The sequence below is a fragment of the Hipposideros armiger genome, unplaced genomic scaffold (assembly GCF_001890085.2).
Source record: "Hipposideros armiger isolate ML-2016 unplaced genomic scaffold, ASM189008v1 scaffold_209, whole genome shotgun sequence".
NCBI lineage: Eukaryota > Metazoa > Chordata > Mammalia > Chiroptera > Hipposideridae > Hipposideros > Hipposideros armiger.
This window is the reverse complement of record NW_017731559.1, coordinates 938483-958518: the sequence shown is the minus strand read 5'-3', so window position 1 is coordinate 958518 and position 20036 is coordinate 938483. Positions and strand designations below refer to the sequence as shown.

At 38.1% G+C, this 20036-nt stretch overlaps 1 protein-coding gene across 2 annotated transcripts in view; it reads right to left on the bottom strand.

Annotated features, from left to right (window-relative positions):
- Positions 1-20036, bottom strand: part of GREB1L (GREB1 like retinoic acid receptor coactivator) — a 243503-nt gene that overhangs the window by 143183 nt on the left and 80284 nt on the right. Inside the window, exon 1 of one of the 2 annotated variants that reach the window (XM_019653873.1) lies at positions 7088-7144. The exons of the other annotated variant lie outside the window; for it this stretch is intronic. The gene's annotated coding sequence lies outside the window, so the exon portion shown is untranslated. Of the gene's footprint in view, positions 1-7087; positions 7145-20036 lie in introns of those variants that run through there. 2 annotated transcript variants of the gene reach the window in all.

The following is a 20036-nucleotide window of genomic DNA, read 5'->3' as shown; positions in this document are numbered from 1 at the left end:
AGGCACAGCCCACCATCCCATGCGGGTGTCGAACCGGCAACCTTGTTGTTAAGAACATGTGCTCTAACCAACTGAGCCAACCGGCTGGCCCCAAGTAGATAATATATTTACTTGATTAAAAATTTAGCAGTAGGAAAGAGTATGTAGTAAAAAGTGTCTTTTCAACCTTTGTCCCACAGTCTCTTGTCACAGGAAACCGCTTTTATTAGTTTTTAAAAAAATATATAAGATTTTTAAAATGCATATATAAGTAAAGACAAATCAAACACATTCACTCTTTTTGACCTTGCATTTTCATTTAAAAAAACATATTTTGGATAGCCCTCTATATAAGCACATAAAGATCTTCCTCATTCTTTTTTGCGGCTTCAGTTAATTCCCTGGCATGTACATACCATGATTATTTTAAACTATTCCCTTAATGATGTACACTTAGTTTCCAATCTTTGTTGTTACTCAAGATATTGTAATAATCAACTCAGCATTAATTAATGCATATGAATTTAGCACTTGTTAGTTAAATTCCTAGAAGTGAAATTGCTGGGTCAAAGGATATATGCAGTTTTAATTTTGCTAAATACTGCCAAACTTCCCTGCTTTTGTTTTATTTTGTTTTAGCAGACAAAAAGCAGTCTTCATTTCTTCCACACATTAGAAAAATTTTCAATTACAGTTCAGCTTCTCTAAAGTCTACATCAAGCAGTAAAATGCCAAGAAAACTGGGTTGGGGGGAATCCTGTTTATGAGGTACTATGTAAGGACAGAACTAAGGATTGAGCCAATTTACACTGCCATAAGCAACTTAAGTATTCCCATACCTTCAAGAATGTAGAATATTATCTACTTTTGGATTTTTGTCAATATTACAGATGAAAAATATCTTAATGTAGTTTTAATCTGCATTTTTCTTATTATGAATGAAACTGAGTATCTTTTCAACTGTTTAAAAGTTCTTCAATTTTCCTCACTGAAATGTCTAGTCTTTATCCATTTTTCTATTTGGTTGTTGGTATTATAGTTGATTTGTAGGAGCTCTTTATATATTAAGAAATTTTTCTTTGTGTATGATAGGAGTTGCAATGGTTTCTCCGTATGCCGTTTGCTTTTTGACTTTGCTTATGGTGTTGATTGCTATTTTTCCATGCAAACAGTTTCAACTGTTATATAAGTAAATTTATCCATTTTAAAAATGCTAGTCAGTTGCATGGAAACACAGACCTGCTTAATTAAATAACTTACATAAACCAGTGTTATAAATCCTAGAGGCACTAAGAAGGCAAAGGAGTGGGATATAAGGGAAGAGAAAAAATCTAAATAAACAGAATCTCCACACATTTTATTTTTTTTGGAAAAGAAATTCTTAAGCTTTTTTAGTTTATTGATAATTTTGTGAGGGGAGCAAAATAGATTATTTCCACCATATCCACTCCCTTTTGCTTTTGCAAAAGGAGCAGAAACACACACACACACACACACACACACACACACACACACACACCACAAAAACGGGGGTGGGGGGGGGTGAGGAGAATGGACAAGGTGGATTTGAAATAGCCAGCAGGAGACTGAGATGAAAATTTTGATTCAGTAGCTTCTAATCCTAGAAGAAACAGGAGGAACACCTTTTGAGCCATTCTTTTCTCTAGATTTTGGACTTTTGTATAATATTAGTGGAAGAGCTGAATACTTATGGTAGAGTGGAAAGAGCTCCAGGTAACAGTATCAAATACGGGTTTTTTCCCAAGGATGCTTATGGATTTTTCTCCCCCCAAAACCCCAATTCCCACTACCAACCCTCCCCGCACTTCCTATCGTATTCTATCTTACTTTAGTCATTGCCTGAAAAACATGGGATCCTATCAGTTGTTTATTATTGTCTTTGTTGGTGACTCCTACAACTACATCATTGGCTATAAAGTCTTTTCTGAGTTGCTGCTCTTCCCTTGACCTCAATATATCAAGACTCAATATGTCCAAAACAAAACTCATTATTATTAGAGAAAAAGCTATTCCTATTTCCTGATTTCATTATTTTCATTCATTCACCTAGAAAGTACTGTAAATTGTGCTAGGAGGGATGATAAAGGCAGTCCATAATCTCAGAGACAGAATCTAGAGGTAAAGACAGATCGGTAAATGTGTAAATGTTCACTAGATGTAGGAACAAGGTACTATAAAAGCACAGGGAATGTAGCAAGTCAGTCTGGAGAGATAAAGAAAATATCAAACAAGAGATGACATTAGGGTGGCTTTAAAGAATTCATCAAACAGAATTGGGAGGACCTCATACCAATAGAGCAGAATGTCAAAGGCATGATGTACTTAGAAGAATACTGAAAGTTCATGGTTGAGGGTGGGGGGTTGAGTGGCAGGAGATTAAAAAAGTAGGTTGGGGCCAGTGAGACCTTATATGCCAAACTGGGAATTTGAATTTAATCCTAGAAGCAGGAGAAAGCCAATGGAAGTTTTCAAAAAAGGAATTAACGATTAGATTTTTTTAAAAATAGAAGGTAACTCAGGGGGTACTGTGAAAGTTCAATTACAGACCAGATCAAAGGTTTCTGCAAGAGTCTAGGAAGAGGTGATGGGACTGCATATCATTAGGGGTGGGAAGAATTGAGAAGAGAAACCATTCTGGCAGGCAGTTAAAAATTCAGGACTTGAGTTCTGGAGTGGGGACTGAAGAAACAGACCCTGGAGACAGATCGCTGCCACACAGATAGTTGATGTTGGTGCTGGTGAGATTACCTAAGGATTACCTATGTGCAGGAAGAGGGTCAAGGAGGGAAGCTGGGAAACACTATCATTGGAGAGTCAAGCAAAGGAAGAGGAAAACCCAGCAAAGCAGATGGAGAAGTAGCAGTAGCAGAAGTAGGAAGGAAAGGAAACAAGGGGCTTGTGAAAGTCAAGAGACAAAGAGAGTTCGGAGAAATGGGAGGCAGTCAACAGTTTCAATAGGTAAGAGAGGTCAAATAGGATCAAGAATGAAAATGTGCCATGGGCATGTAGCAATTACTCTTTCAAGAAGTATGGTGAACTAGGATGGAAATAAGTTGGTAGCCATAGGAAAGGTAAAAGGGCAAAAGAGAGTAAATAGAAGGAGCGATGCTTATAGGATAAGTTTTTTCCCTCAAAAAAAAGGAAGAGGTGATGGTACCAAAGAGAGGAGATGATGAATGGAATAAGGTCCTAGAGGGGATAAAAGGAGAGAGGGAAAGGATGGAAGCAACACATCAGTGGCAGAACTACAACACAGGAGCCATGACAGCAGAGATGCTTTATCAGCCTTAGACAACTGCCTCCAAACTTTGTTTATGTGGAAAAGAAATCAACTTCTAACTTGCTATTTGGTGTTTCCTATCATTTGCAGACTAATGTAATACTAACTAATACAGGAGAGAATGGTGTTGAAAAAATAAGCAAGCACATGTCAGAAATAGCACAGTATGTGCAGAACACAAGAGCAATCTGGCATTACTAGACTCTACCACGTGTGAGAGTGGGAGTGGTAGAAAAGTAAGATGAAAATGTAGGCCCATGTGTGAGGAGTTGAGACTAATAAGTCGCCACACAAAAGGGCAGTAAGCAAAGGAACGACATGTTCCTATAGGGTTGTCGGAAAAGTCATGACGTATTTTGTCTATGTTTTTCAAAGGTCATTTATTTATATAAAGAACAAAGATCAATCAATGACATATTGCACATTTTGTTCGATCTTTTTGCCATCTTTCAGTGAGCTTCATAATTCCTCGTTCATAGAAGGACCTGTCTTTACTTGCGAAAAACTCGACACCTTTAAAATCCCACCACACTGAGAGCATAACCTTCCTCTGATGAATGTCTGCTTTCGATGTTGTTTGAGGTGAATCAGCACATCAGGACCAAGACCAAGACCATTTGCACACCTTGTTGTAAACAATCCATTTCTCATCACCAGTTATCAGTCGCTTCAAAAAAGGGTCATTTTACTCACGTTTAATGAGCATAGTGCAGATGTTTATATGCGCTGTCAAATGAACGTCTTTGATTTCATGCGGAACCCAAATATTGAGCTTGCTTATGTATCTCAGCTTCTTCAAGTGGTCATGAACGCTTGAATGATGCATGTTCAATGTTTCTGGAATCTCTCGTGTCGTGTAACGTGGGCTTGACTCGATCAATGCCTTTATTTTGTCATCATCAACCTTGGTGGGCCTTCCTGAATGGGGAGCGTCATTGAGATCAAAATCACCAGCACGGAATTTCGTGACCCATTGTTGGCACTGACGTGCTTGTAGAGCATTATCATCATAAACTTTATGCAACTTTTCATAAGCTTGATGCGCGTTCTTCCCTTTATGGAAGTAAAACATTAAAATATGGAAAAAATGCACAGTTTTGTCTTTCATCTTCAACTTGTAAAATCTCCAAAACTCAACCAAATCACTCAATTTTTTTTAGAATGAAGCTAGAACTGTCAGCTGTCAAATGACATAACCATAACATAGATGTGAATGACTACTACTTCCAAAAATGCACTAGTGACATCTGTCACAAACATGCATCATGACTTTTCCTACAACCCAATATTTCAGCTTTGAATAGATTCCTCTAGTGGCAGTTTCAAAGAGGCTCATGAAGAGGCAAAACAGGATGCAGGGAGAGTGTTTAGAAACTTCTGCTGCAATCCAGATGAGAGATCATGGTACCTGCATGGTGCAGGTATGGTAAAGTTACAGAGGATAGGTACACCTGAGAAATACTTGGGAATTAAATCATTAAGAATTGGTGACTTATGACATGGGCAAGTGATTCAGGTTAAAGCCTAGGTTTCCACCTTGCATTGCTTTCCTCTCTCCCCATTGTCAGTACTTCCATTCAGGTATGCCATTACTCCATGTATTCATTCAACAAATATTTCTTGAGTGCCTTCTCTGTGTCAGGTCCTGCAGACACAATGGTGAACAAGCTAGAAATGGTCTTTGCCCTCAAAGATCTTAGTTAGGGATACCAGTACTGAAAGCTTCATATATGATATCTCTTTTATTCCTCAGAACACCCTATGACATAAGTACAGTAATACCATGGTTTGTGAGCATAATTCATTCGGGAAACATACTTGTGTTGCAAGACATCGCTCGTTTACCAAGTTAAAATGTATTAGAAATGTTTGCTTGTCTTGAGGAACACTCGCAAACCAACTTACTCGCAGACCAAGGTTTTAATGTATTATTATTGTCCTCATTTTTCAAGTGAGGTAACCCAGTCTTAGAAAGTTTAATAATTTGCTCAAGGTCACACAGCTGATAACTGGTGTGGCTCGGAATCAGACACAGATCCATTTTACTTCAAAGCATGTTTTTTAATCACTTGACTATGTAATCTCTCATGTAATTACATGCAATATATTAAATACTATGACAAGGAATACAGTTGTTTGGATTACTGCAGCTTCCTAATTGGACATTCTGCATTTGGCATATTCCAGCCAGAATAGTTTTTCTAAAATGCAATTGGGGGGATAGTGGTATCTTCCCTGATTAAGGGTACTCTGAGGAGGAAGATGAGGTTTTCGATGGAAGGTGATGTCTTCAGCTCTTAGATATATTGATTTTGAGATGGCTGTGAAATATACAAGTGGGGATATACAGTAGTAATTTGATAGATGAATCTGAAGTTTAGGAGGAAGCAGGGTTGGAGATAAAGCACTTGGTATCACTTGTTCTTAGAGGTCAGCTTAAGTCAAGGCAATTAATTACTGGGACTCTTTTAGGGGCTTCTAGAAGTGAGAGGGGCACCCTGCTGAGAAAAGGACAGCTGGGTACAGGCTTGAAGAGAGTGGGATAGATCTGGAATAATTGATCCGAGAAAACGGAGAGGGAGTCAGCCAAGGGCAATCAAAGATATAATCAAGTTGTATTTAGGGTTAGGGACAAAAAATTTATAGTGATATCAATCTGAGTGGTTGAGAGATTTTCTCCAGTAGCAATCACTAATTCAAGAATAGAGAAACTTGCCAAAATTTTATTTTACTGGTTCTTTTTTCTCACTGTCTGAATTAAGGACTTGCCTGTGAGTTCCCAAAGCACCCTGAATTTACCTTTGACCTGCTAATGAACACTTGACCTATCAGGTTCTATGTAAATCTTTGCCCTTTGGACTTTGAAATCCTCAAAAAGTCCTTTGAGACTGAAAACCTGTTTTATATTGTTTTATTCCCAGGAACTTGCACAGCATTATTTGTATACCTGTTTCATCTTCAAGTTAAACTGTAAAGTCTCTAAGGTTAGGAACTGGGATTTTACACAGTTTTGCAGGAGCATCATCTCAGTTCAATGTCTCATGCACAGTATATCCTCATCAAACATTTGTGGGATTGAATTGACTTTAATCAAAAAGCTACAATGTAGAAACTGACCAACTCTCTAATACTAACAAGCAGTGATTTTTAAGCTTTCAAACTTGGAATAAAAGTCCCTCCTCTTAACCTTTTATTCTGTTTTTCATTAAGAGGTAATTAGGATACCACCACTCTGGTACATGCTATTTTGCCTTTGGAGTTTAGGCCCTACTGGTAGCTAGACAGGCTCTGTTACCATGGATGAACTACAAAGCATTTCTGGGCTTTCTGAGTCCTTGTTAGTAAAAGCCAAGTGATTGGACCCGATGATAGCTGATGTCCCTTTTCATTTTAAAATCCAAAGATTCCATGACCCCTGGAAAAGCTTTAAACCACACCCAAGAACTACTGCCTTATAAAGCTCAATTAAAACATGGGCTCCATTTTTTACTATTGGAAAAATCCTCTCTCTATAAAACTGGGTTAGAATCTGCAAAGCATATCACTTCAAAAATGAAGATACTGATACTTTATATTTAATTATTACTTTGCTGGTTAAAGCATTTTATCAGATGCAAGTTTGTTTTTCAATGGTAGGTTTATTCAAAAATCAAATGAAAGGGCACCGTAGTTCACTTTGGTAGTAAAAAAAAGAGCTGAAAGCTGGAAGAATATGAAACATTATCTTGGATCTCATATGTACCTTGGTAACACTTTCCTTTTTTTTTTTCAGATGAGATATCAAAGAGTATAAGTGACTTAACTTACTCAAGATTATAGAAGTATGAAGTGGCAAGACTGGTACTAGAGTCCAAGGTTCCTAGTCATATACTTTCTTTTTTTTTTAAACAACCAAATTGGCTAAAAATCTCCTGAAACAAAAAAACAGATGAGGTGAAATGCCAATGAGTTTAAACAGAGACTCTACTTTGCGCTTTTCAGATTCAATAATAAACAATTCTAGTGATTAGCATGAAGGGCTGGCACATGAAACATTCTGACTCCTAAACAAAAATATTTGTATTTTGCATCACAGTAAATCAATTGTAAAAATTAAAGTAAATGGAAAACAAGGAGAATTACAAAACCTAGAACTCAGATTTCCTTCACTCTTTTGGAAGACAGAATGAAAAAAACAAAATCCCTATGGCTTCCTTCATTAGCAGCCAGGGTGGTAAGTCCCACTGTAAATCCTACTTATAAAGGCTCATGGCTACCTGCAGAGCCTAGGAGTACCAATCACATTAGGGAAGACACCAAATGACCAAAGGAAGCTATGAAGGTCTGGGAAAGCTAGTAAACAAAAGGCAGCATTCCAAACGAATGCCATTGCTAGTCTGAATTGTAAGATGCCTGGATTTCAGAACCCTAAAGCAGATTAGCTTAAGGCAACAAAAGATTCAAATAAGATACAAGAAACTCATTTTGACACATTAAGAAACTGTTTTCATTATATCATCAGGTGCTTAAGTATAATTATTAAAAAAAATAATTCTATCTAAGTTGTGTTTGAAGCAATGAGGCCTTAGAAGAACAGGGATCTAAAAATGATTCTTTTTTTTTTTTCTTTCTAGCTCAGCTCTTCATTTTTAAAAAAAATTTTTTTATTTTTCAATTACAGTTGACATACAATATTATATTAGTTTCAGGTGTACAACACTATTAGACATTTATATAACTTATGAAGTGATTACTTGATAAACCCAGTACCCATCTGACACCATACATAATTACTACAATACTACTGACTATATTTTTCATGTTACACTCTACATCCCCATGACTATTTTGTAACTATCAATTTGTACCTCTTAATCCCCTCCTCCTTCACGCATCCTCCTACCCCCACAACCTAACCATCAAAATGCTTTCTGTATCTATGAGCTTGTTTCTGTTTTGACAGCTCATTTATCATTCTCAAGATTCCACATATAAGTGAAGTCATATTGACATTTGTCTTTCTCTGACTGACTTACTCCACTCAGCTCAGTACCCTCTAGGTCCATCTAGGTTGTTGCAGATGGCAAGACTTCATTGTTTTTTTGGCTGAATAATATTCCATTGTATATATGTACCTCCTCTTCTTTATCCATTCACCCTCAAAGTGGTTCTTGAATACAATGTATTCATGACCAAATTCATGAGCCAGACGCACAGGCCTTTTTCCTTTTTAATTTTCCTGACATTTTAAAGGACTATAATGACTTTAAAAATTTGTTGTACATATTATTTCAATTTTACCACTGTGCTCATGAGTGCTACTTTAAATACCAACTAGAAAAACTAAGATCTCTTCAGCTGTGATTTTTCCCCCACATCGTTGCCTCATTTACAAAGAAAATAAGTAATACTTTTGGGTATGAATTGCCAAAACGAAAAGAAGCAAAACTTTAGGTCATGGTATAATTTCCATCACTTCACATGCTTGTTTTGCTTTTGTTGTAAAGTTTAAACTCAAATACAATTTAGATGCTTAACCTTGGAAATGTGGGAGAAAAACCTTTACTTCCCTGTGGAGAAGCCTGAGATTTGTTTTTCTTTTGTTTGTTTGTTTGTTTGGTTTTTTTTGGAGGGTAAGAGTTAGGGAATTATGTTGAATAAATTTAATAACTTCCAATATTGCTTGCCAGTTTTATTCACTACGGTATCCATATTGCTACGCCTACTAACGCTGATGTAAAACAGAAATAATTAATTATTGACAGTCCTATTAAAAGACATGGTCACTGACAATATGTGAACTCTTAGATCAAACGGCCTTCCACTCAACATTTTCAGGTGTACAGACCATCAATCATTCTGAAATTTTACAAATGTATTTAGAGACCCCTTTATGAGTAGTATAGTAGATAAGGAGACAGGCAAATATGGTTCTGATAATTTAAATAGTCCTAAAAACCTAAAGCCAAAATTGAAGCATAATAATGAGAACCTTTCCCTAAAATTTCTTTTTTTGAAAATTAATTTCTCATCATACCTCCTCAGTTTTGTTTGATTATAATAATCACTCCTCATCAAGAACAAATGTAGTTTAGCTCCCACTTTCCCTTTGAGAGATAATCCCATTGTTTTGTCAAACCCTAATAGGGTCATAAGCAAGGCTGCACCAACACAGAAACCAATAGTTTACACCTAATAGGCTGATGTCACCTGGGGCCTTTTGGCAAGGTAATAACTTTTACTTTATTTGTGTTCTAGTGGAAAAACAATAGAAAAGTTCAATGAGTCTGAACTCCAAAAAGCTTTTCGGATTTACTACTCCTCTAGGTTTATGATAATGTAATAATAAAATTATAATAAGGTTAAATTTTTTTATATTTATTTAAAAAATGTCAGTCACCCTTTTTTGACAAAGGAAAAAAGAAGTATGGAGATAAAGAATCTTGTAACTGAGCCATATTTCAAGTTGGTTGCACCCACCACCCAACAAACTCACAACTGAAAAAATCCTCATCAGTGTTGTGGCCTCTCTGGCTTTTTCAGTCTTGCCACATAGATAGTGGCAGAAATATGCCCGATCAAGTCAGTAACAGTGTATTTTCTCAGATAGCTAGGTATTTGCTGACTGTATACATGGAGTGTCTCCTTCCATTGTCTCATCTACTTCTTCTCTCTCTCTTTGGTAGCCAAGAGGCAGGACCAAAAACGGCCTGACCTGTGCTGCTCCACAGAAAACAGTGTGGTGAGTAATAATCTGATTCAAATCATGCTCTGCTACTTTACAATCATGTGGCTTGAGGCTAGTTATCTGTAAAGGAATAACATCTCCTACTTCATAGAGTTAGAGAAGCTAATATGAAGCACCTGGCATATATTAGGCAGAAAATGAATGTTATATTCTTCCTTATATAAATCCTTAAACACAAGAAAAACAGTGTGTTTATGCTGTATAGAGTTCTTGCATGCATGTTATCTCATTTAATCTTTATAAGATTACCACACTCAAATGTAGCCAAGTACTCAAATATATGTTCTCTGACTCCAGAACCAGTGTTTTTTCTATTGCGATGCTATGTGAGGGGTTGTAGTAGTCGAGACCACATTATATTCCTATATTATCCGCTCCTGTGGTTAGGGTTGGGAAGCATGAACTGAACTGGCAGGGATCTTAGAAGTATGTAAAGGAAGTAAAAAATAGATATACAATCAAATGAACCCATACCACTTAGTAGGGCAACTGCCAGAGGGATAAGATGCCCTTGGGGTTCATCAATAAAGTATTCTTTACTGATTAAAAAAAAAAGCAATGAGAATAAAAATGAAATAATTATAATGTCCTAGGCTGTAGCTCTTTATAAGAAGTGATAATTTTAGGTTGGTCAAAGAAACACTTATGAAAATAACAGGCCTATAAAATATTATCTTCAGGCCAGCCGAGTGTTGGTTAAGAGCTGGCTTGAAACGCCAGAGGGCCCCGGTTCGGATCCCACATGTGAGGGCCAGTGACACTGCCCTCTACAGCTAAGATGCTGAACAACAGCTCAACCTGGAGCTGGGCTGCCGTGAGTTGCAGCGACAGCATAGGCTGCAGCCTCTGCTGCAGTGGGTTACCATAGGCTACCGTGTGTAGCCAGCAGCCAACGAGAGCGGCCAGCAGCCGCAGTGAGTGGCCGTCCAGAAGCTGGCGACTGATCTGCCTCGCCCGGGAAGAGCACAATGATGGCGCCAACTTGGACCAGTGAAGCAACATCCTCCACAACTAGACTGAAGAACAAAAAAGGACAGCAACTTGTCTGTTCCCCATCCCCCAATTCCCCAATAAAAATCTTTAAAAAATATATATTATCTTCATCTAAGGTTGAGAAAAGTTTCCTAATTTAAATTAGTCACAGTTTAAATTTAAATTACATTTAAGTTAACCACAATTTTCTAAACAACATCTCAGAACTATATTAGGAGCTTTGATACATTTTACTTCATTTAATCCTTATAACATTTTGAGATACATATTGTATTTATTACATGGGAATACAGACTCCAAAAGATTGAGTGACTTGTTTGAGAAAGGTTGCAGTGCTGAGATTCAAACCTATATCTTTTAAATCCCCTTTGTTGTGTTCTTCAAGCTGTCACACTATGTTCTCTACAGTAACAGAAAAGAATATGTGAAATGGTCCAAGCTACAATCATAATTGTTATTTAAAACTCAAGAGAGAACTAACGAAAGTTAGATTAGTTAAACGTGAGTTTACTTACACAAATTGTGAAAATCCCTAAATAGATATTTCAGGTCAGAATGACATCCAAAAAGAATTGGTTTAGATTTGAAAACAATTTTTTAAGTTATTCCTGACCTATTACAGAAGTCAAACTAAAAGAAAGTGGGATTTCTACCTCACTCTTACATGATTCTACATAATTAAATAAATTTTGACTTTACTATTGGCATTTTTATAGACTTTCAATTTTCTAATGAAATAGATTTAAAACTTAACCTAGAATGACAATTTGTCATCCAGGAATATAATCTTCACCTTGTTACAACCTTTCATTCTATTAGCTACCCTGTGAAAATTTTTGTTGAGAAGCAAAATATAAGGAACCTCCTAGGGGAGTTGAGCCCTATGGACCGATAGCACAAGTTGAAAGACAAGGTGCTCTTTATTTTGGATAGAAAGTGAAGAAACAAGGATAACCCTGGGAAGAAACAGAACAGAAAAACAAGTGATCACAGCTATGGGTGTAGACAATCAACAGTCAAGTGAGGTGGAGTGTGTCAGTCCTGCTTACTTGGGTGCCCAGGGAAGCTCTGAAAGTCACTCTGCTGGTTGGATGGTGATGGTGGTGGTGGTAATAAGTGCTGAATGATATATCAGGAGACATAGTGAGGAAGAATAGAATGGACGTTCCCATGTGTTTCAGCAACTGCTATAGCATTTTTTGTATTTGACCTGAATGTAACAAAATAGAAAATGTGACTGGAATTACTACTGATTTTTCCTGATGAAACCAATGTGGCCACTGAGATATGCTTTTGAGTTCGGAATCATTTAGATTAGTGTTCCTCACAAAGTCTAGTTCAAAGACTGCATCAGAATCACTTGAAGAACATGTTTACCATATAGATTCCTTATCCTCTCTGTCAGAGGTTTTTGACTCATGGTTCTAGGGAAGGACTCTAGAATCTGCAAGTTGAAAACCATAGAAAGCATTGCCAGATTTAGCAACCCCAACCTTAGATGATTCTATGACACTAGAGTTTGAAAACCACTTATTTGGATTAAAAAAAAAGAGAGAGAGAAAGAAGAGAATAAAATTGTGTATGATTATTAAACAGGATGCTTATTTGTAACAATTGGCCAAACACATTAAAAAGAAAGAAAAAAGAACTTTACAGTCTGATCCTAGGACTAGATACTTGACTGCTTTGTGCTTCAATCTCTTCCTTTGGAAAATGGAAACAAACCAATGATGGTACCTACTAAGCCCCTTGCCATTCTGTGATTATGCTCCAAGGAGGTACTTAAGAGCACAAGAGAGTTAGGAAGGACATTTTGCCATGACAACAGCAACTTGCTCCTGGGATAAATAGCAGGTCCACCTCCCACCACTTCTTGGGTGCCTGTGGCATTTGACCTTTATCTATTCCTTTCAGGCTGCACCTAGAGAGGAACTAGAGATTACAAAAAAAAAAAAAATTTAAACATTGCTAATCAACTAGGTTTTAAACTGTAAAACCTTTAAAAAAATCAATCAAATGGAGCACTAAAAACAAAAAAAAAGGATCCCAACAACTTCCTGAGAAATACTGGTCTCATAAAAATCATTGAGATGACATTATGCTTAGGATCCAAAAGAAAAAACCAACTCCTCTAGGTTTTGCATTCTATCCTTACCCCCGCAATGGCTTCTAACCAAGTTTTAAGTAATGGTCATTGGATCCTATGATTAATAAGAATAATCTGACTCAATGTAAGGGGGACCCAACAACATTTGTTTGCTTATTCAAGTTTTCTGGCTGTATCACTGTCATTAAGTCCTGTTGTTTTCCTGCTAACAGATATGTTGAAGGCTGATGTCATTCCCAATTCAAGGGCTTTATTTTGTTTGTTTCTATATAATGATGTTCTTGGACTATTAAAGCAGTCAGGGTCTTTCCTTATTGTAGCTATACAAGTGACTTTACAGAAGGAAGACACCTGATTCACACGACCAGGCATAGTAATGAGAGCATGTGAACTTTCAACAAAAGAGGAAGCTTTGTACCAGATGTGAAGAAGTAAAGTTTATTTTTCCATTTAGCTTGTTTATTTAAGTAAGAAGGAAGGAGACAGCGGCTGTTTCCCATTCCAAACTGCTCAGGGAATGACCTCTTTTTCCCCCCTTTCTTTATAAGTGAACAAAATTGGCTATTGCGGTTTCCGAGGGATATGGAAAGGAACCAAGTCACTAATGATTACATTTCATCCATAGCTACTTTAACCTTTGAAACCTGCCAATCAACAAAGACCAAGAGGGGAGGTCAATGCAGCCTTGCTCATCTAGCATTCTCTCACTGTTTAGATGGAAAATGATTTATTAAGAAAATTATTTTAAGAAATGTGAAGCAATTGTAGAGACTATAATCAAGGTCTTCCCCTAAGATTCATTTAAGAGCTGAGAAACTCTCAAGTTCTGGTTGGTTTATTTTCCCTTTTAATCATTGTGTAAAAGAAGTAGAGTGATAGAACTTTTACATTTAAAACAACATAACCAAAAAAAAATCTTTTGTCTTTGATTCATCTATCTTCTCACATTATTTTGGTCTGACACACCATTTGTTTCTAGACTGAAGATCATCTTGGTATACATCCAAAGACACACACTATCTTTTTCACAGCTTGTTGAAACGTTCCTCTTAATGCTGAAGCTATTATATAGTACTAGTAAATAGTATAAAATACACCACAAAACAATCATTGATATTTTGATCATGTATTTATGATAAAAAAAGGCCAGGCTACAGAATATTAAATGACCTTCCCCTATTATTCATTTACACATTTATTTCTAAAAACACATACCTCCTCCTCTTCCCTCATAATATCCCCTCATAAGCTTCTTGCAGGAAAAGAGAAAACACCATCACCAAGATTGATGGAGCACTGGTAACATATTTCAGGCACAAATGACCCACTTTTATGTACTGCCAGAACAACTCAGTAAGGGTTTAGGAAGGAGAAACCCTGAAGTTCTTTTCCAGTGAATTCATGCAGCTGGTGGTTCCAATTGATTGTTCTCTTTTAACGGCAAGGTCAAAAAGACAAAGAGAAGCATTTTCTGTAATTGGCTACATTTTTTTTTTAATCAATCAGTAAAGCTTTTTTTCTTCAAATGTTTTATATCATTGAGATGAATTATCTCCAGTTTTAATTAGAACTCTCTCAAAAGTTAACTCATTCTGCTAAGAGTGCAAGAGTGGCATAACAGGATGATTTTTCTTCCAAGAAGACAAAATGCAAAATGTTCCCTCTTTATATTGGAAGGAGAAAAGAAATGGCACCTACCCCTAGAGTTTTATTTTCTGGAATTGTTTCTGAAACACTTTATGTGTTTCATGAAAATCATCACTTTATCACCTTTAAAACTCACACTGAAAATAGAATATGTCAAATCTGCATGAAACCCAAGAATCCTAAATTTTGAATTTAAATCTGTTCATCTAAGTATCACGATCGAGTGTGAATGAAAATAAGACTCACTCATTTGGTCATGGCTATGACTCTCACAAAGATCTGAATCCTGCCCTACAATTACTATATTTACTACAAAACTTACAATTACTAACATCAGCTCATACTTAATGCTCAGTTTAAAGATTTTTTTTCCTATGCAATCTAGTAGTTGATTTTTATTTAGGGTAGCTACCATTTAACAGCAGTAGTGTTGGAAGCTAAGGAAAGAGTGTTTAGAGTGAGAAGGTCACTGCAAATCTATTTTTAAGGCTCGAATATAAAAATGTGCCACTAGTGATACAAATTCACAGAGACACTAAAATAATACATTATACGTAGCATTAATATTTGGTACAATTAGTAAATGAACGTGTGTGTGTGTGTGTGTGTGTGTGTGTGTGCACATGATTACACAGCAATGCATCCTTCCAGACATCAGACTCTGGGAAATCACAACTACTGAGCCTAGAGCCAGTCAAGTACTTGGAAATAAGAGAAAAATACATTTTTACAGTGAAATAATGAAAGAAATGTGATTGATCTGTATTGTACATACAGGCTCACCCTTAGGTATAAAGCCAAATAGCAGTTTACCAGCAACATGACACACAGATTCCAGGGAGAAGTGATAACTCATCTGAAGGAAAAAGTCTCCATATCTACAGAAGGTAGGTAGTAAAAATAGAGATATGGCTGCTCAGTCCATTTAGTGTAAGACCAAACAGCCCTACATTCAATACTTCAAAAGTCACCAAGGACATCACTGTATTTCAGTGTAGCAGAAGAGCAGATCTTTATAATTAGGACCCTGGGTCAGTTAATGCACATTATTTAAAAGATGAAGTATTAAGTAATGTATTATAGGAAAACCTTTCACTGAAATAATAATTTTTTTTAAGTTTTAAGACTTCAGTTATCTGGAAGTAAAGTTTCTGAAACAACTACTGTTATGTTTTATGCAATGTATTTTTTCTCTAACTTTCAAAGGTTTTTCTGAATGCTGATTTGTTATGCTCAGAAAGGTTATGCAGACTGTAAATATATTAAATATTATCACTATTTACACCTAGATTAAATTATATAATTAAGAGTTGAATTTTTTAAGGATACCTTTTCAGATCATAGAATTATTTGCCTTGTTAAAAACTGTGTTGGGCTGGCTCAGTCGCTCAGTTGGTTAGGAGCACAAGCTCTGAGCAACAGGGTCGCCAGTTCGATTCCCGCATGGGCCAGTGAGCTGTGCCCGAACTGAGCTGCCACTGAGCTACCAACAGGTGGTAGGATGGCTCAGCTGGTGAGACCACATGTTCCTAATGTGCTGGCTCGACTTCCACATGAGATGGTGGGCTACACCCACCCGCAACTAAGACTGAACACAACACCTTGAGCTGAGCATGGCTGATGGGCACCTGGATGGCGACTGGACTTGGAGCTAGCTGCGCCCTCCACAACTAAGACTGAAGGACAACAGCTTGGCTGTTTCCCTCCCCCAATTCCCCAATAAAAATCTAAAAAACCCCAAAAACTCTGTTTAGTAATCCATTGTACAAGTTTTTTTGTTGTACTGCAGTATCTCTTCTTCTACATTATTATAACAAGATACCATTCTGGCTTGTAATAAGTTATCATCTATACTATTATTGTTTTAAAATGTGATGTGCTAACTTGGGTATTAAGGCTTCTCAAGAGGTTTGCATAAGGAACAGGAGGAGGAGTTGCTTGAAACAAAAATTCCCAATTCATTAATTACTTGTTAAACTGTCACAATGTCATGGATGTAATCCACTAGCCTTGAAGGATGCTGAGAAGGCAACAGAATAAGAAGATTTTAGAGTAGTTGAAATCTTTAACTCTCTTTCTTTGAAAATCTTCTGTCACAAGTCAGAAGGATAATGTCTCTTTTCACCCAATGAGAAAGCTGTTCTCACACGAGCATAATTAATCTTCTGACACCATGACAAAGAAATTCCTTAAAAGGATTTCTCCGATTTCCTCTCAAGACAGAAGATTGTCTTTATCCATCATCTGTTCTTCCTGATCCCTTCTTTTTGAATATCCACATCAGCAGAATTGTCCATCAGAAGAGACAGCAGGAGGGAAATCTCTGCATGATTGATAGGGCCCCAATGCTCTGCAGGCCTATTTAAGTGCAAGCATCTATTGTTGCAAACTTACTTTACAGCAGTTAAACAAATATAATAGTCACCAATTCAACCATTGTGAAGCTTAGACTTGACTAAAACTAGTTAAGTGAAGTTTACTAATGACAAGGCACTGATTTTGAAGCCAGATAAATATTCTGCAGATAAATTAGCCTGATATCTCCTTAGAAAAAAGAAAATTCTCAAAGTCATGCAACAGTATATATATATATATATATATATATATATATATATATATATATGAAAGTGTTATACACTATATTGTATGTAAATGTCTGATACTTTTTATCCTAAAAGTCACTCAATACTTCTTATCTACATCATGACTATCGGGGGAAAAAAAAACACTTCAAAACTTCATATGTTACCATCCAAAAAATCAGTGTATCAAAGAACAAAGTACTACCAACATTCCCTTAAAATTTTTTTCAGACTCATCATAGTAAAGCTTTTCCAAAGAGAGGTTTAGGTATGTCTATGTGTTTGTTCATAACCCCATCTATGAAAAACAAAACAAAACCAAAGGCCATTTGAGACTCCTTGTGAATGCCTGCCTCTTCTTTAGGTGGAAAGAATGAACCAGAACACTATAGGTCAGTTTCAAGTGGAGGAGCAAAGCATCCAGGCAGAGGCCCAATCCACAGCAAATGCAAGCCTGGCTGTATTTTCAAAGCAATGTACACAAAATGGAAACAGATCTAGACATCTCACTAAGCTATGGTTAAGAGCACACCCAGTATCAACAGTAGAGGTTACAGCATGCTCTCTGTTCTTTATAGATGTTGCCAAGAAAGGCCACTCGAGCCCAGACACTGGGACACACTGACACCATGTGTTCTATTTGTACCCAATGACCTTGACTACTCAGTTCTAGACGCACCCTGCAAAAATATTTGTTTATCCTTCCAATCCCCAAACAGTGAGGCCAGCCCTCACACTGGCACTCCAGCTCACTGGTGCTACCCTATGGACAGACTGCCACTGCCTGACCCACCGTGAGGCTTCTTCTCCAGCTGAACTGCCTCCTCCAGCTAAGAAGAGCAACTGATGGCTGGCCCACAGCCAAGACCCACACATTCTGCAACAAGTGGCTTAGTCTGGGTTTTTCGTAAATAACAGAGTTATATTCAGGATTGATTACCCCTTTGAAGACTTAGGGGAAAAGCTATATCCAGGATAAAGACCTGGGAAAATCCTTGTGGATAAAGAAGGACACTAAGAGGTTTGAATGTACAATACACCACAGAGTTTGCATATAGAGAAGCTGGAAGCCAACAGAGAATGAGCTGGTAGAGAAAGTAACACAGAGGAGAGGGCCAGATGAGGAATGTAGGTGCACAGCATAGAGGGGACTTTTAAATGTTCCCTCACCAGCCCAGGACCCAGAAATCTCTCAAAGACTCACATCACCAACAGCTCTATGTTGTTAGTTAACAGTGTTTTTGTGAATGGCTTGTCTTCCCAACAAGATTGTATGTGTATTTTGGCGGGGGGAAGGGAAAGCAATCCTTGTCATTTTTGTATGCCTATTACAAATTGTATATAGCATCTTGTCAAGATCAGTAAACATTTACTAATCGGGTAGAATGAAACTTGAATAATAGGCTATTAGTGCTGCCCAAGACCAAGTGTGTAAGACCCAAGAAGGGGACAGGCAAATCTTCCTCTTTTTCACCCAGAACACTGAGGTCTGTGAAATTTAAGTCCAAGTACAATAGAAATATCCTCTTGTCTATAACGATCCTTGATGAGAAAAACCCACCAGTGTGTATGGGAAATCTCTGTACCTTCCTTTTAATTTTGCTATAAACATAAAACTGCTCTAAAAAAATTGTCTTAAAAAAACCCCCCACGACTTCTGGTAAGATGGCGGAATAGACAAACGCTGTGCCGACTACCTCCCAGAATCACAACAAAATTACAAATAATTTATAAGATATTCAACCTCGGAAGTTCCCTGGACACTAGATGAACAGAACCTCTAAACGAAGGACTTAAAGAGGAGGCCACGTCAAGTCTGGTAGGAGGGGCGGAGACGAGAGAGGGCGAACCCCGTGAGGGTCACCTCAGTGGTGGGGAGGCTTCTCAGGTTGGGGGTGAGACCCTCCGGCCCCACACCGCGCTCACCACCCCAGAGTTACGTTGCCAGGAAGAGGAATTCTATGATAGCTGGAAGGAGAAAACAGTGAGAACTCTCTTTGCTCGGCTGGATGAGGCTGGGGGTGGCTGGAGAAACAGTGGAGCCGGCAAACTGACTCGCTTGCTGGTGAGCACTCACCCGGTTCCTGGTGGAGGGAGTAGCTTTGTGAGCGGGGCTGAGGAGCCTCCAGGAAGGACTGAACTGAGTGCCTTTGGTGCGGGAGCTGGAGGTTTTGGGAACCATTGTCCCCCTGGTGTGGAGCTTGCACACGAGTAGTGCACAGGAGGCCGCCATTTTTTTAGGGCTAGGCCCTCCCACAGAGGCTCAGGTCTGGGACTGCATTGGTCTGCTGGAATTGGTGCAGGAGTGCGTGTATGCGTGCGTGCGTGCGTGCGTGCGCAAGCAGCCTTGGATCCCCACTCTCCATACTGTTTGTGTTGTGTAGCTAGGGAAACGCCTGGCAGCTGCACTCTGACTCCAACAGACTGCTTATTGAGACCGAGAAGTGTGCGACTCGCCTTAGGTCCCTGATTTCCGCACTGCGTGTGCAGAGTTGTCTTGGTGGCAATTGGCTGTCAGGCTGCTTGGCCTGATCTGAGTGGCTGATTGGGCAGGCTGAGACAGGGAGTTTTCCTGGGAGTGTAGGGCCGCGAGCTGTGCGCCTGCGTGATTCAGCCGGGGCTTTCCAGGCGAGTTTGTGTGGGCTGGCTGCCGATGCAGGAGTGCATGCTGCTCTGACTTGGTGGGGGCCACTGACCACA